The sequence below is a fragment of the Protopterus annectens genome, chromosome 4.part1 (genome assembly GCF_019279795.1).
Source record: "Protopterus annectens isolate FY-2018-M chromosome 4.part1, PAN1.0, whole genome shotgun sequence".
Lineage (NCBI taxonomy): Eukaryota > Metazoa > Chordata > Ceratodontiformes > Protopteridae > Protopterus > Protopterus annectens.
The window spans coordinates 690,191,651-690,209,114 of record NC_056734.1 but is presented as its reverse complement, the minus strand read 5'-3'; positions in this window follow the sequence as shown (position 1 = coordinate 690,209,114).

Below are 17,464 nucleotides of genomic sequence, written 5' to 3'. Positions count from 1 at the left end.
AATAAGGAACTTGCTGTTGTGAAAGGAAGCATGCTTATTATGCACTAATATTTGAAAAATAATTTACATGAAGACAGTCACATCATGCAACTCTTGTATATAGAATGTTTCCATGATAGAACACCAAACTAACGGAAATACTGTTTCGGCCACTTTGGACAAGCAAACAAGACCTTACTTAGACTTTTTGCTTTCTGTTCTGCTGTGGGTACTTGACATAACAACGTTGTTTTATTTCTCCTGTGTGTTCTTTTCTAGTATATCAAAAGTCAAATGTCCATTTTAGTGTGTGGTGTTTGACTATGTATGGTTACAATGCATTGCAGTTATATACTGAAAATGCCGACTTAAGAAACAGCATTTCAGTGACTTTCACTAATCCTTATCCCCTGTGCAGCACACACTATCCAGAGAGCAGTCAGCTCTGGTACTGAGGACAGCATATCCTACAGGAACAAGAAAACAGAATGAAATGTCCTGTTCTACTAGAAAGCAGAAAAATGGTTGTTCATCCATTATATAGAAATATAACATGCGTGAATAGCCATGGGGCGCCCTGCTCCTGGATAATCTTGCAATATGTTGAAAATATTGTTGCATTTTCAAAACTGGCTGCTTGTAATAATTATTTAAAAGTGGGCATACAGAAATCAGATAAATAAAAGCTTAACTTTAATAATGTTGAGGTTTAACATATTGCCTCCCAATACACAGGCTACATTTAAAGTCACACTGTTGACGTTACATTACTTCACTTTGCTTTATTAATGCCCTCTTTAAGTTTCACTTTATTGTGTACTTGAAATGTAATCCCTACACTTTCCACTAACTTACAGGAATGTTCTGACTATTCTACTAGGATATTAGCAATTGTCGCACAATGTGTTGCATTTTTAGCATAGCTTCTCACCGGCCATAATTCTTTTTTTAAATATCTTTCTATGTAGTCTAAGCTATAGTATATTCTTGGTAGCATTGTGAGGCACCAGAGGGGACAGTGAGAATAATGGCTGTTAGAGCTGTACAAGTTAATGATCTATATCAATGCAGAATAATGGATGCAAATGATATATATGATTGTTGTTTGCACGTATGGACAGATTATTGAGCAAGTGGGTGTTTGCTTGCACATATGGACAGATCAGTGAGCAGGTGGGTGATGTCATCTTTCTGAATTGTTTTCAGCATTAATAAAAAAAGATGTGTCTTATTTTTAGTCAGACATATTCTTGTTACTCAAGGTCGCTGACTTAGCATGCAAACCATCTGTTCCTCCAACTGTACACGGATAAGGAAGGTGAGATGAAGAAATAGCTACTGTTATCCCACTGTCACACCATGACATTTGAGGGTGTCAAATGTCAATCTTTAAATGACACATAGTGAGTGTGATGTCATCGCAGCTCAGTTATACAGAGCTCAGAAACAAAAAAACATAACTTAATACTCACAATACTCAGATTCCAAAAGGTCAGGGCAGTGCTGCAAAAGGCCTTTGCTGGGAAAGACTTGCAGCTCTGAGTTGGATACCATGCTATTTAATTTAAAATAATTATATCTTGTGGAGAATGGATTAATAGAATGAGAACAATATTGAGAGGTATGGGGGTAATGCTGATTTGCATACTATGTCTAAATCTTTTCTAAGTGAAAAAAAAATGCATGAAGGTTTAAGGAGGAATTAAAAAAAACTATTACAACCCTACTTTGACAGATTTAAACCAGCTGCTTTGGGAAATTACTCCAATGAAATAAGAAAACAGTTACTTGAAAAGGCTAAAATAAATTTTACTCCCATAGGAAATGCTCTAATAGAGGTCGGCCATGGTAGTGCAGAGGTTAGCATTGCCAACTCACAGCAAAATGTTCTTTGGTTTGATCCTCAGCTGGGGTGCCTTCTTTGCGGAGTCTGCATGTCCTCCCTGTGATCATATGGGTTTCCTCTGGGTGTTCCGGTTTCCTCTCACATTCTAAAGATATGCTGTAGGTGGATTGGACACACTAAATTGGCCCTAGGCGTGAGTGCGTGCGTGCGTGTGTGCTTTATGTGGAAGGTTGGGCACTGGGCTGGCAACTCGACACTGTAAAACTCCACTGCCAATCATGAGCGGACAGGTGATCCGCTGTGGCGACCCCTAACCGGGAAAACCTGAAAGAAGAAGAAGAAGAAGGAAATGCACTAACAGATGAAAGGATAACATTGTTAAATTACAAAAGTGTGTCAGACGTGTAGGCAAAATAAAGAGAAAGCCCCTTCAGATTATTTGAGTCATCTTAAAGCAGTGTTTGTTAACATTCAGTAATATCAGACCCAAATGAACAAGCTAAACCAGCTATTGCAGATGCCTTTGTGCAGGGTTTGCAAGCCCTTGTGCAAAATCAAATAAAGCAAGTCCTTATAGATTGGCAGGGAAAGGACTTTGCTACCGCTGGATCAAAAAGGACCCTATGTTAAAGTAGAAATAAATGCAAAGCCAATTCTATTCTTGGTGGAACTGGCAACACTAGGTCTGTATTGAAAGTTACTTCTGGCAGTTAAATACCAGGGTCTATATTGCAAGCGCAAATGCTTAGGTTGTCGAATATGGCATGATCGACACCTATTAAGCGAACCGCGAGTACATTGAATGCCAGAAACCATGAAATTTGAAATCCCGATTTGGCATAGTTGGCCCTTCTGCAGTATAGCTCCGTAAGGTAAGTGTGTGATAGTTACGGACCTTAGGGTTAGGGTGCGGGTTAAGGTAGGTGCATAGATAGTAATGTATGCAAGGGTTTTGTTAAGTGTATGTGTGTGGATTATTTATTTTGTTTGGGTATAGCTTATTAAGGAAAGTGTGCGATAGTTACGGACCTTAGGGTTAGGGTGCGAGTTAAGGTAAGTGCATAGACAGTAATGTATGTAAGGGTTAGTGTAGGGTTAGAAGTAGGGTTAGAAGTAGGGTTTAGGTTAGTGTATGTATGTGGTTTATTTATTTTGTTTGGGTGGGTAGTATGTAGCGAGCAGTGTAGTGGGAATTATGTTTTATTTTCGTCACTGGTTGGAATGGTGTTGGCCAAACAAAACAATTTGGTGATGTGTATTTCCACGTTTTGAGGTTTCAGTGAATTGTGCGTTCACTTAATAGATGTCGATCATGCTGTATTCGACAACCTAAGCATTCACATTTATAATATAGACCCAAATACCAGTATAGAAACAAAATAAAAGCAGCTGATCTAACAAATACTACTGTTATGTATCCTGTTTTAAAAGGGTCTATATTAAATCAGCAAACACTTAAAATAGCGAACACAGATTTATCAACCCATTAAAAGAGAAAGCTGACAATCCCAAAGACATGGAACAGCAATTTTTTTCAAAGAGAAAAAAAAAATGCTGGGCCGTTTTCGGGACTTCACCATGTCCTCCACTGTGGTGCAATCTCGGAGTTTTATATTTATGTAGGGGGTGTGGGAGCACAGCCCCCACATTGGGGGGTGTGGGTGGTGAAGCCCCCACTTTATTTTGTGTTTTGAACTTTTTTTGTTTTGGTGGAACAGTGATTTTTTCCCCTGGGGAAAAAAATCTCTGTTCTGTGCCTTCGAGATTGTTAGCTTTCGCTTTTAAAGGGTCGATAAATCAGTGTCCAATATTTTAAGTGTTCGCTGATTTAATATAGAACCTTTAGAACCTATACGCATTTCTTTAGGTCAGACTGAAGAAAGGCATTATTTCCTTTGAGTACAACTGCGCCAATAAATCTTCTATACTTGCTTGGTGGTACCATTTACTGTACACTAGAAGGGGTGTATCTAGATGTTCCAACAGAACAGGAGGGGGAAGTATTACAATTCTTAGCAAATGCTAACAAAAGCCTTTTGAAGGCGTACAGACAACTGAAAACTACTGCAGCAGGTACCTGCTAACTTATGGGTTAAACATGCTAATGAAGTAGGTATATTAAAATCTGCAGAACCTGTAAAAATAAAATTGAATCTATCAAAACCCCTCCATAAAATTCCACAGTATCCACTGAAATCAGAAGCACAACAGGAAATCAAACCTGTAATTCAGTCTTTGATATAACAAGAAATAAATAGTGCCAGCTAAAAGCCTTTGTAATACTCCTAGTCTCCCTATAAAAAAATACTTATAGGTTTGTGCAAGATCTGAGAACTGTAAATAATGCAGTATTGCCAACTTTTCCGTGGTTTCCAAACCAGCAACAATACTTAGTTGCATACCATCTATAGTGAAATACTTTTCTGTAACAGATCTCTGTTCAGCATTCTTTTCTCTACCTATCCATTCTGAAAATCAGTTTCTGTTTGCTTTGACTTATAAGGGGCAGTAGTATACATGGACACAATTGTCACAAGGATGCACTGAATCTCTTTTATTATTTTTTTCCTTCAAATTCTTAAAAAATATATATTTAGAGGATGTCACATTTCCAGGTGGGTCTGTGTTAGTGCATTATGTAAATAATTTACTAATAGCATCTGATTCTTATTTATTTTATTTATTTTACATTTGTTGACCGGGCTAGTCCAGCTGGATAATTTCCATTTTCAGTGGAGGCCCGGGGAGAAAAGCTCCACAGAATTAAAACAAAGGTTATACAAAATTGAAGATTAACTATGTGTTCCTTTAACAGATATTAAGTTACTATGGATAGTTATTAGTCTGGATCAAGAAAAATAGAACACATAGAATACTATTTACGTATTGCAAGAGACATTGATTATATCTAGAACTACACTCCATACAAATCATTGCATACATATTAGTGTATATACAATATATAATTTTTTTTTTTTTTTTTTTTTTTTTTTTTTTTTGAGAACAGTAGAAACTGTAAAGTCATTAGGATGTTTGAGAACACAGAGAAGGATTGCAGTTGAGAAGTGAGGAAGAATGATAGTAGAAGGTATTAGGTTTCTCAGTTGGGATTGGTACAAGAGCAGAGCCAGAAGTTTTTAAGATGTGCAAGAAGTTCTTTTTTAAAAAGATCAAAGGAGCCTATTGAGGTAATGTGTGATGGGAGGTTATTCCATATTTTGCCTACTGCGTTGGGGAAAAGGCAGTTACCTGCAGAATTGGTGATTCGAGTTGTTTTGACTTGAAGCTTTTCTGCAGAACGTAGTTGTTTCAGGTTATTATAAGGGCTCAGAAGATTAGTGAGAGCAGGTGTTTTAGATGGTTGATATAATATGTTATGTGTTATTAGGAGTTGTTGATATATAATCTTGTTGGGAAGTTCCAACCAGTGTAATTGTTTTAAGTTTAGACAGTGGTGTGTTCTATATTGGGATGCTGTGGCAAAGCGAGCTATATTGTGGTAGGATGTCGTAAGTTTCTTTAGGTTACTTTTTGAGAGGTTAGTGTAGATAGAGGAGGCATACAATAGGGTCGAGATGAGATGTGTTTGTGCTAAGGTGGTCCGTGCTTCAGGTGTTAGGTAGGGTTTGATTCTGTATAGTGAGCCAATTTTTTTATTGAGTGCTTTTATGGTGTTGTTGATATGGTAATCATAGCTTAGATTATTATCAATAGTAACACCAAGTAGTTTGGTTGATAAGTCTGGGGAGATGAGGGAGTTATCACCTGCAGTAATAGAGAAGTTAAGTTGTGTAGATTTGTGTGTAGGTGAGAAAAGTAGTAGTTTTGTTTTCTTGGGATTGAGGAGAAGACATCTTTTTGAGAACCAGTGTTCGATGATAGAAAAGGTAGCTTGTGTGAGTGAGTGGAGTTCAGATTGAGTGGAGGCTGTGCAAATAATTGTGGAATCATCTGCATATTGTATACATGTAGTGTTTTGGATAGATGCTTGGAGGTCATTAATAAAGATAGAGAATAGGAGGGGCCTAGTATGGATCCTTGTGGGACTCCTAAAGAGATAGGTAGTAGTGAAGATAGACAATTTTTCCAGAGTACTGCGTGTTGTCTGTTTTCGAGATAAGAAGAGAACCAGGTTAAGGAGGAGGTATCCAAAGCAAGGGATTTTAATATGTGTAGTAGAAGTGTGTGGTTGACCATGTCAAGGCTTTTGACAGGTCTAGGAAGAGAGAAGAGGTTAGTTTGTTGTTGTTACGATTACAGTTGATGGTGTTGGAAAAGGAAAGTAGAGCAGTGGTAGTACTATGTGAAGGTCTAAATCCATGTTGAGTATCTGCAAGTAGATTATTTTGAAGGAGATGGGTGAGTAGTTGTTTGTGTATGCATTTTTCCATGATTTTAGCTAGTGGAGATAGTAGTGCTATAGGACTAAAGTTTGAAAGGTCTGTGGCTTTGCCTCCTTTGTGTAGGGTATGATATGAGATATTTTCCAGATTGAGGGAAAAGTACTTTCTTTTATGGATCTGTTTATGAGGATAGAGACAGGGTAGGCGATAGCTTTGGCTGCTATTTGAAGAAATTCAGCTGGAAGGTTATCAGCTGAGGGTGTAGTAGATTTAAGTTTTTGTAAAAGAGATTGTATGTAGGAGGTTGGTATGGGTTGAAGTTGCAGGGGTGGAAGGCAGTTGTCACTGTTATTTAAGAGCAGTTGGGAGGAATCAGGGGTTAAGTGGTTAGCTAGATTTTGTATGGAAGTAGTAAAGAAGGTGTTGAAGTTATTGGCTATTAAAGAGGGGTTGTCAGGATCTAAGTTTTGTGGGTTTGGTGTAACTACTTTGCCTGGGGTAAGAAGATTATTGATAGTGGACCAAAACTTTTTTGGTTCTTTTTTGGTTGATTGTTGTAGATTCTTTACAGCAGTGTTTTTTTTAAGCTGAGTCTTCACTGTCCCAACCATCAGCAATCATCTGGACTAGTAGAGAGGGTTAATAGGATCCTTTAAATTATTTTTTTTCAAAGATTTGTACTAAGCAAAACTTAAATGGTCAATGACACTTTGAATTCTACAAGGAAACTGAGACCCTATGAGACATTAATGGGAAGACCCATAGCCCTTCCAACTGCTCCCCCCTGTGTCAAATGAAAAGATTAACTCTTATGGATAATGAAACAAAAGTATTAATTTCTTACAGCAGCATCTCTTCCTCCACCACCTGACCTACCCTGTCACCAACTGCAGCTGGGTGACTGAGTTTATGTGAAAACCTTCCAAAGAACGAACAGTTTAAGCCAGAGCTGAAAAGGCCCTTTACATTGTAATCCTTACCACCCTGGCTATGGTCCACAGTGCAAAACAACCAACCTGAATTCACTCATCCCACTGTAAGAAGACCTATCATGTAGGGGCTCCAGACGAATCATCATTGCTGGCGAAAGAAAAATGAAGCATGAAGGATAAATCATCTGCCCAGTGAAATGTATAACAAGGAAATTCAACTAAAACAGCACCTCATGATGAATCCCATGACAACAGGTACTTTTGCTCTGTTTTAGTTGCTGTTTCCTTTAATAACCTGGTCGAGAGAAAACAGTTTCCTGTTGGCTCTTCGACAGTACACTGGGGAGTTAAATGTGATAAACTGTTGTATATGTTCACATATACCTCAACATTCTAAGGCAGGGATTCCCATGATTCCAGTTTCTGCATCACAGGTAATATTTGAGAAATAACTTAGTGACACTAATCTAACCTGGTGTAATTTGACAAATTTTTAAAGGTTGTTTCTATTCAGTTTGTCACCACAAATAGTGGACACATATGTTATACCAGAAATGGGACTGTGCCAGTGGAAATTAGCAAATACAATGACACTAGACATGAAAGTATGTTGAAGTCTTTACAGTTAAGATGCTATGACTGGGGGCGTGGCATGGGCATGATAGACGATCTTTGCTACATTTGTAATGATCATGCCTACCCCTTTGTACTATCAAACTGGTGTTGTTTTGTGGGCTATATTACTCCTGCTTTTCAACATTTAGAGAACCCTCCAGCAGGCAGACTGAGAAATAAGCGGGCAATCCACTGGGTGGAACAAGTATTTTCAGTTAACTCCTGTGTATGGAGTGCAAAGGACAATGCTTAAAATTACCATGCTTGCTCAAATTCTTCAGGAGGTAGCTAACCATACTTCACATCACATCATAATGACAAATCAAACAATGACTGCAATATGAATTGTAGTGCTACAGAACTGATTGGCACTCGATATAATGCCTGCTACAAAGGGTGGAGGGGGGTAATGTGCCCTCATAAAAATTGTTGTTGTTCTTATATTACTGACTATCATGATGAACAAGAAAAGTTGGCCAATTTCATGGAGCAGAGGGCCAAAGATTTGGACAGTACTTCTAAACAATGGACCCTTTTTGGATGGTTCGGCAGTGTATTTCATAACCTGGGAACTAGTATATTACAAGTTACAAAAATTGGCATTATTCTTTTAATTGTTTTAATATTTTCTGTTCTAAAGGCTGTAATCACAAAGTCCTTGATCTCACCTACATGTGAAATTCCACTTGTACCTGATGAATGAAACTTTAGTCACTACAGATGAAGCATATTTACCAAATTAAGAAAAATCAAAATATAATTATGTATTTTATGACACTAGTAGTGTCAAAGGAGGGAGTCTGTTATGTATCTCTCATGATTATTCTACACAAAATGCATATTAACTTACAATTTCTTCACAAATATGTTTGATGAATTATTTAATATTTGCTCATGTTAAAAATGATATGTAGTATAGTTGCATAGATATGCAAACCACAAATACTTACTGTAGTTCTGTATATTTCACAACTGCATTCTAATATCAAGCTGCAAGTGTATTAACAGATGACTGAAGGTAAAGAAAGTGCTAAAGAGGTTAAGGGATGTTATAAAGACTGGTTTCTGAAAGCAAGAATGAACACACTGTATGTAAGCTCTAACCTTCCCAGGCTGGGATGGGTAGTTACAAGGAATGTTGGGGAGTTAGAATGTTACTGATACTGGAAAATACAAGGTCAGGAAACAAGATTGATTGTCAAGCCAGATGGCTTGTGTTTTTCTAAAACATTATTGTTACTAAAAACATGATTGCTGAGTCTTCATGTGCAGCACTAAGTGAGAAGCACGGGGGTCTGCAGAGATCCCATTGGTCAACATCAGTATTCTGCATGCATGATACTAATAAGAAAATGAAATAAAGAGCATGTATTTTTGCTGCTTGGAGAGACTGATTTTTTTTTTAATTGTGAAGAGAGTCTCTCAATGCTGATGTATGTGGATGTAAATAAAGAGAAAATGTTTTGCACGTCCTGAAGATTTATTATTGACTCAAGACTAAAGGTAATTAATGTTATTCATGTATATTTTAAACAGCACTTTAACAATCTCTCTCTATATATATATATATATATATATATATATATATATATATATATTTATATATATATAGACAGATAGATATAGATAGATAGATAGATAGATAGATAGATAGATAGATAGAGATGTATGTATGTATGTATATATATATATATATATATATATATATATATATATATATATATATATATATATAAACATCTCTAGAAAAACTGGCATCAGAGAAACATTTTCATTTAAAACACTGGTGCGTTAGCATCTTACGTATGCATTAAAGATGAATCCTTAACCTCCATACAGATCTTTTGTGGTAACCACCCCTTACCTAGGATTAGAACCTAATGTCAGGGTTACACAGTAACAGCTTCATGGGAAGTTCTCTCACAGGAATGGTGGGACTCCTTTAACTCCTCAAATAATTCTTCTGAATGTGTCAGAATCAGTCTTGCAGTTCTCTAGTGTAGGTATCAAATTTCAGTGGAATAATCCGCCAATGGAGATAAATAAATTTAAATAAGAACATGTCAATATGGCATAACATGATAAATAGAGAGAGTATTAGTTGGATATAATTCCCAAAGATACAACCACTAAGCTGCATATCTTTTCCTTAATTCTGGATCATTGTATGGTGTTCCCTCTTTCTATTGGGATGCAGAATAGAAGATATCACAGTGGAAAATATAGCTGATATATGTCATTACATTGCCCAGAACAGTAAAAAAGCACAGAAGCACCTTTCAGCCAAATAACTTCAAGTAATAGCGTAAAACGAAAATACAAAAACCTGGATGTTCACTGCAGCGTTTAATAGTCAAACAACGTACAAATCTTTCGAGTAAAACTCTTTCTCAATGTGTAAAATCATCAGCAAAACATGTCATTTTTTAAAAATCAATTCAGCCAATCTGCTCACATAATCAATTAGCCTAATTAACTGAATTAAAGTGCCCTATCTCTTAGATATATAACCATTTAAATAAATAAAATAAATACACATAAAAAAAAAAATATATATATATATATACACATATATACAATATAAACTGACACATACATAAAGTATATTAACTATAAAACTTAAACTAATTCATGTCTTTCTTTTAAAACATGTTTAATGCTAGTGGTAGAATTAAGTCCTGGATGATGGTCTGCTCAGAGGAAATTAATCCACTTATATTCCATTAGCTCAGTTCTATTCACTAGGTCACAACCTTTTGCCCAGAACAGATGACAAAACATGACTAAAATAATACAACCATGCCTACATTGCCCTGAGAGTGGCAACAGTCCTGCATAAACATGTTCATTATCCAATAACAGCAATTGCCCACAGTCTGTCAAACATGTACATCACAGTATGACACCCATATGTAGAGGCATCTTTGATGATTTTGTGTACTGAAAAGGTTATATACTAATGTTAAACATGTACTGAATATGTGTAGAATATACCCAATAAATAATAAAAACGCAGTAAGAAGAATGTATCAGTGAATGAAGCAGCCATCAAGCCATTTAAAATGTGAAACTGAATATTCATGCAATCAGGCATGTTTTTTGAAGACAAATCATTCCAGTACTAAGTTTTTGGGTGATTATTGAAGACAAATCATTCCAGTACTAAGTTTTTGGGTGACTACACTGGCAAGAGAGACCTACAGTGCATTGCACAGGAGTAAGTGCTACACACCCTCCCAAAAACAGCAACACAATCAAAACAACAACAGTGTATAACATGACCTTGTAGTATATGACACAAAATCCAAAGATAAGCAATATGGAGGAAATCACATGATGTTTCATGAGGTTTGTTTCCGCCTTTAGCCACTCCATAAAGTTATAGTGTTTGCTGTTATTATTTTTGAGTATTTTACTCATGTGATTTTGTTTCTAATATAAGCAAAAGTGATCATGTTGGCGATGATGCCTTGGATCTAGGGAAAAATGAGGAGGATATGTGTGTGTGTGTGTGTGTGTGTGTGTGTGTGTGTGTGTGTGTGTGTGTGTGTGTGTGTGTGTGTGTGTGTGTGTAGTCCAAAGGAAGATCAGGGCAGATGAATGATTTTATACCTTCCATTAACAATGATGGTAGTTGCTGACCAGTTGAAGGATATACGAGGTAATGGTGTTTGAGCTCATGTGAAACAGCAGGAGTTCTCTACTGATAACTGAAATTTTGAAGGAGCTGTGTGACACCATGTTGTCTTTACAGCAGCAAGTACCTTAAGTATGAGTGGAGTGTTACAAGTTGAGGCAGGTTTTGACTGTCTTGAATTTCTGAAAAACAAAGTGGTGTAATGGGCTATTTTCTTTAAATGATCATTGGTGATAGAGAAAGCATATAGGTTCTAGTTACCATTAGTGGAATGAGGGCATCATCATTTTAAGTGATTCTGGTACAGTTTGTGACTTGGTATGAGAAGGAACAATCTATATCACAAGTGTGACACCCAGGGAAGTAGATTACAGTGAAAGATAGATCAGTAATGGTGGATTATGAGTTCTCTGAGGGTAATGTTTGTTAAAGTGTGGCCCTAATTAAGGAGTGTAACTATGCAGAATTCAGTATAAGTTATTATTCACAGTGGTTCTGATGGTGTTTTTCCATATAGTGATACAGATGTTCATATCAGCTCAGTTTACACAGCTGCCCTCTAATACTGAATTATGTAAGTGAGGAATTCTTTGTAGAGGACTCAATCAAAAATGGGGAACATCCAGAAGCTGAAGTGAAGAGGAATGGAAACAAGAGGAGGAGCACACAGGGGAAAATTATGTGGGTCACATGAAAGTTTAGATGCATGGTTGGAAGTCTGGTGTATTTTAAAAAAATTGCACAAGGTCTCCACAAAACACCAATAAAATCCAAAGGTAGACCCTGGAAGGCATACCAATAAAGCTCAAGACAGTCCAATTTCAATACGTTTAATAGCAACCGGTACACTACATTAATGTTTCAAATTAACGTTTTCGTTTACACTACTTTATGAGATGTGGGCTAAATAGTCAAGTGTGTGTATTTATATACATCCTAATTAAATTAAGAACCTATCACAAAGCTTTTCACTAAAACTGTTAAAAACTAACCTTAAAAACCTTTATTAATCATGTAACTACACTTTCTTTACTAAAAACCTGAATCAATAAATCAACTTCCATATAACAATAAAAATATCCAACTAAAATAACTTACATCTTATGGCATGTTTCTGTTTGTACATGTTGTTGTGTTAAAAAATAAATAAATAAAAATATATAATATTAAAAACTGAAATGTCCATTATTTCATGACATAAAAATAGAGAAGACGTTCCCTTGTCTCTTGTAACATCTCCTGGCCATACCAGGGCCAAGTCTGGTGTATTGCTAATACCTCTGAGGTTATCCCAAACTTTGAGACTGTGAATGAAAAATAACTGTTTTTGAAACATTTGATACATCAGAAGAGTGCCGTACTCTGTATTCCTGTCTGTGCCAATCTGAGTGTGGGGATATACTAGGCATCTCAAATGTTGCTGCAGTGGTTTAGCAAAGGAATAATAAGACTGGTAATACATTACTGGACTGCAATGGGGCTGTGAAATACAAATGTTATTTATTATTTATTTATTTATTTGCATTTGTTTTCCATGATAGTCCACTGGGCCTAGGAGTGCCCATTTTCAATGGAAACCCGGGGAGAAGAGCTCCACATATTTCATATACATTGATGAGGTAAAGTTACATAATGACTGTTAACAGACTCAAGTTACTAGTAAGCAACATTATGCAAAATGCAAAAATAACAATGTTTTACATCCAGGTACAATATATACATGTTGATATACAATTAGAATTAGGCTTTCTTTTCTTTACATTTCATCTTGTAGCCAAGGATGCATAAAATTGAGAGGGAGAAGAGTTAAATTAAGTGAAGATAAGTAGATATTTCAGTGTTACAGTTGTTAGGAGAGGTTTTTATTTTCATGTAATGCTGGAAAAATGATTTGAGCAAGTACAGAGCCATAGTTTGGAGAGGTATTCTTGCAGAGACTTCTTGAAAATGGTGTGGTTAGAAGTGGTTCTGTTTGTGGTAGGTAAGGAATTCCACACCTTGGCCACAGCAACAGAATAAAGAGGTTAGCCAGCTGTAAGGTTCTTTAAAAGACATTTATTTTCTGATCTGAGGTATGTAGTGGGGTTGTAGGGGGATATTAGTGAGGCTAGGGATGGGCAATCTTCTGGTTTAGCTATGACTTTATGTGCAGAAGTAAGTTGTAGGTAAGTTAGGAAGTGAGGTATTTTGAGCCAATTGAGTTTTTGAAGGGATATACAGTGATGGGAGGTATGTGTAGCATTGTTGGCAAACTTTGCTACTTTATTGTAACAAGATTTGAGTTTGTTTTTTAGAGTGAGATGAGTGCCTGTGAGCTGGGGAACCATATTGTAGAGATTGTAAAAGAAAGGAGGATCCTAGGTTTTTTGGCTGAGTGGTTGAGGTAAGCTATGTGCTGCGAAATGTGAGTGAATATTTCATGGTTATTGTTTTATATATATATATATATATATATATATATATATATATATATGTGTGTGGATCCACTTTTTAATTTCGAAATTCTACAATCCTGAAGTGCACCATATCGAACTCAAAACCTCGGGATTGTGGAATCTCGAAAATAAAAAAAAAGAAAGAAAAAGAAGATATAAAAAACATGGTTTTGCAGGCTTCAAGCCCTCCTGCATCCCCTACTCCCTCTGTAACTTAAATATACTAAGGCCGAGATTGCACTACAGTGAAGAGAACAGTAATGTTTCTGTTCCGCACTGTATAATGATCTCCATTACCATTCTATTCACTGTACAGTGATCTTGGAGTTAGTATATTTATGTTGCAGGGGGGGGGGCTGCCTTTTTTTAATTTCAAGATTTTATAATCTTGAGGTTTTGAGTTCGATATTGTGCACTTCGAGATTGTGGAATTTCAAAATTAAAAAGTGGACCCATATATCTATCTAAATATATATCTATATATATATATATATATATATATATATATATATATATATATATATATATATATATACACACACACACACACACACACACACACACACATATATATATATATATATATATATATATATATATATATATATATATATATATATAGTGCTGCGGTAGCGTTGTCACCTCACAGTAAGACTTGGTCCTGTTCGATTCTCAGATAAAGCATCTTCTGTGTGGAGACATGTGTGAATGGGCGTACCTTCATTGAAGGTTTGTGTCAGGGCTGGCAACTCGGCATGTAAATCTACTGCCAATCGTTAGCGTACCGGAGTTCTGCTGTGGCGACCCCTAACCGGGAAAAGCCGAAAGACACAACAGCAACATATAGATATATATATATATATATATATATATATATATATATATATATACACGCTAATAAGAAGTACAGTGGCAAGAATCTGAGTCATTATCTAGATGAGTATAAAACAAATAACTGATAAAAACATGTGTAAGAATGTTTTGAGATATTTAAATATCATAATGACATTAAAATGGAGTGTGTTTTCAACAGATAAGCCATAACATGGCAACCAGAAAGTGAGACAGTTAGAATTCATCCCTGTTTGTTAATAATTTGGAGGTTTCTCCAAATAAGCATTGTAAGAAAAATATTTTAAAATGTTTGATTGCTACTTAGTAATGGCAGAAGAATAAGGAAATTCAAGCCTGACTCATCTTGTACTTGGTGTCTTGAATGTTGGTTAGCTGGGTGTGGAAACATTAATAAGACTGATTATAACCAAAAAACAAAAAAAGATCCAGACCAAGTAAACACAGTAAGCCCAGAGGCTTGAAGTAAAACGAACCAGTCCAAAATAGCTCACCCATGACTTTATTCGAAAAATAAAAATGAAAATACCATCAAGCGCTTTCGCCTGGATTAATACCTGGCTTTTTCAAGATAATCCATTTTGAAGAATTACAAGTTTAAATACTTCACTGAATAAAATCATGTGACCAGTGTGTTAATAAATTAAATATGCAAATGAATTATTAAAGCACCAGTTGAAGCCTAGATAAAACCAAATCATAAATAAACTATAAAACAGGTTATAAATAACATTCCAAATGAAATATATTTAAAGTACACATGAACACAACCCATGCTGAGGACATCTTAACAAACTTTAAAAGTTTTATATAAAACTTCATAAAATCTTTCTAAAAACTCCATACACATTTTAATAAACATTTTATAAACATTATTATAAAAGTACACCCGCCTCTGTGCAGTATAAACTCTAAAAACACAAAATCATAGCTTAGCCCTCCTTAATTTCAAAACGCTTGTAATACTAATACTATAGTTTAGGCCAGGTGGCTTGGTTGCATTCAGTTTAAGCTGCCACAACAATTCTTTATACTCCAGCCGGGCCTCCCAATCACCCCCTCTACTATCCTGTAGAACCTGCTCCAAAACCATAAATTTGAGCTGCATGTTAGGGCATGAACCGAGATGTTTAAAAAAGGCATTAGTGTCTTTCCTCTTAGATTTTATAATTATATTATAATAATGTTTACTAAAATATTTACTAAACTAACTATTGTAGCTCAAGGAGCTGATACCATTGCTTTGCATAAATAATTAATATAATAAAACTTGATCAGATGACTAAAAACAACATGGCAGCTAAACTGTAAAAAAAAAAAAAAAAATAACATAATAACACTTTGCTACATTGGACTTTTACAATACCAGGATAGTGAGGTGTACTTTCACTGCATGAGTAACCAGATTACGGCATATATAGGATTCATGCATAATTTAATCTGCACATTGACCTGGCATCTTGTAGACTTACTAAGTAAAGCAAATAAAAAGTTTGATATTATAATCTGTCGAATAGATTAGTGAATGAGTACATCAAATACAAATGACTATTTCTTAATGTACATAGGATATCTTAAACATTACATGGTCATAATCTGTTTGAGTTAAATAAGAATCCATTCCTATTACTTTGCATAAGGCATTGACATGAGAGAGTTTGATCAGGTGAATATAAATGATTGTAAAAAGAGACCGTTGTCCATTCAGTTAAAAAAGTATGCATGTCTTGAAATGTTGTCATTCAAAAATATATAGTTTATAAGTGTGTAGTTAAAAGATGACTGTGCAAGTAAGTGCAATGATGTTAAATGTATAGTAGTTATTGTAGTACATTAATGGTGCAGCTGTTAGCACTGCCACCTCACAGCATGAGGTTCTCCGGTTCAATTCTCAACTGGAGTGCCTTCTGTGCAGAGTCTGCAAGTCCTTCCTGCAGTTGCATAGGTTTCCTTTCACATCCCAGAGACACAGCAGATGGATTGGACACTCTAAATTTGTGCTAGGTGTGTGTGTGTGTGGGTGTGTGTGTGTGTGTGTGTGTGTGTGTGTGTGTGTGTGTGTGTGTGTGTGTGTGTGTGAGTGTGTGTGTGTGCCTTCTGTGAAAGTTTGGGCAACGGGCTGGCAATTCCACACCATAAAACTCCACTGCCTATCGTTCTGCATACCGTTGTTCTGCTGTGGTGACCCCTAATGGGAAAAGCTGAAAGGAGAGGAAGAGTTATTGTAGTACATTGCCCTGTACGGTATATCCACAGTGCATGAAGTGTTTCCATATGTACCTGCTGTCTTTAATTAATTAATATATTTATTTATGCATATATATTTGTTTTCCAGCGTAGTACAATGATCAATATTGACCTATATCAGGATCAACCCCAGTGAAAAAACAAAACATTTCACAAAAAAAGTACAGAAATGCAAGCAATAACTGAGTAGTTCTGTCTAATTGCATAGAAAAAACTGTGTACATACAGACTCTAGTGAACAATCATAGTACAATGTACACTCAAGCAGTGTATAATGTACAGTATATACATTATTTTCTAAAGTGGGTCAATCTTCAGTGAATCTTGGGAGAGGATTTGACACTCAGAAAGGAGACGGGTTAGGTGATGTGTCTTGTGTTGAAGCAGAAGCATTTGGCTTGGATGAAGTACTTTTTGAGTTGCATTCTGAATTTGAAGTAAGTGTTGATTTCCTTTATGTCACTGGGGAGACACTGTCAAAGAGCAGGTGCCTGAGAGGAGAAAGCATGTGCACTGCTGGGGAGTTTGGTTCGATGCTATTGAGAGTTGGTGTGGCTTGGGAATAGTGTCTCAGGTTC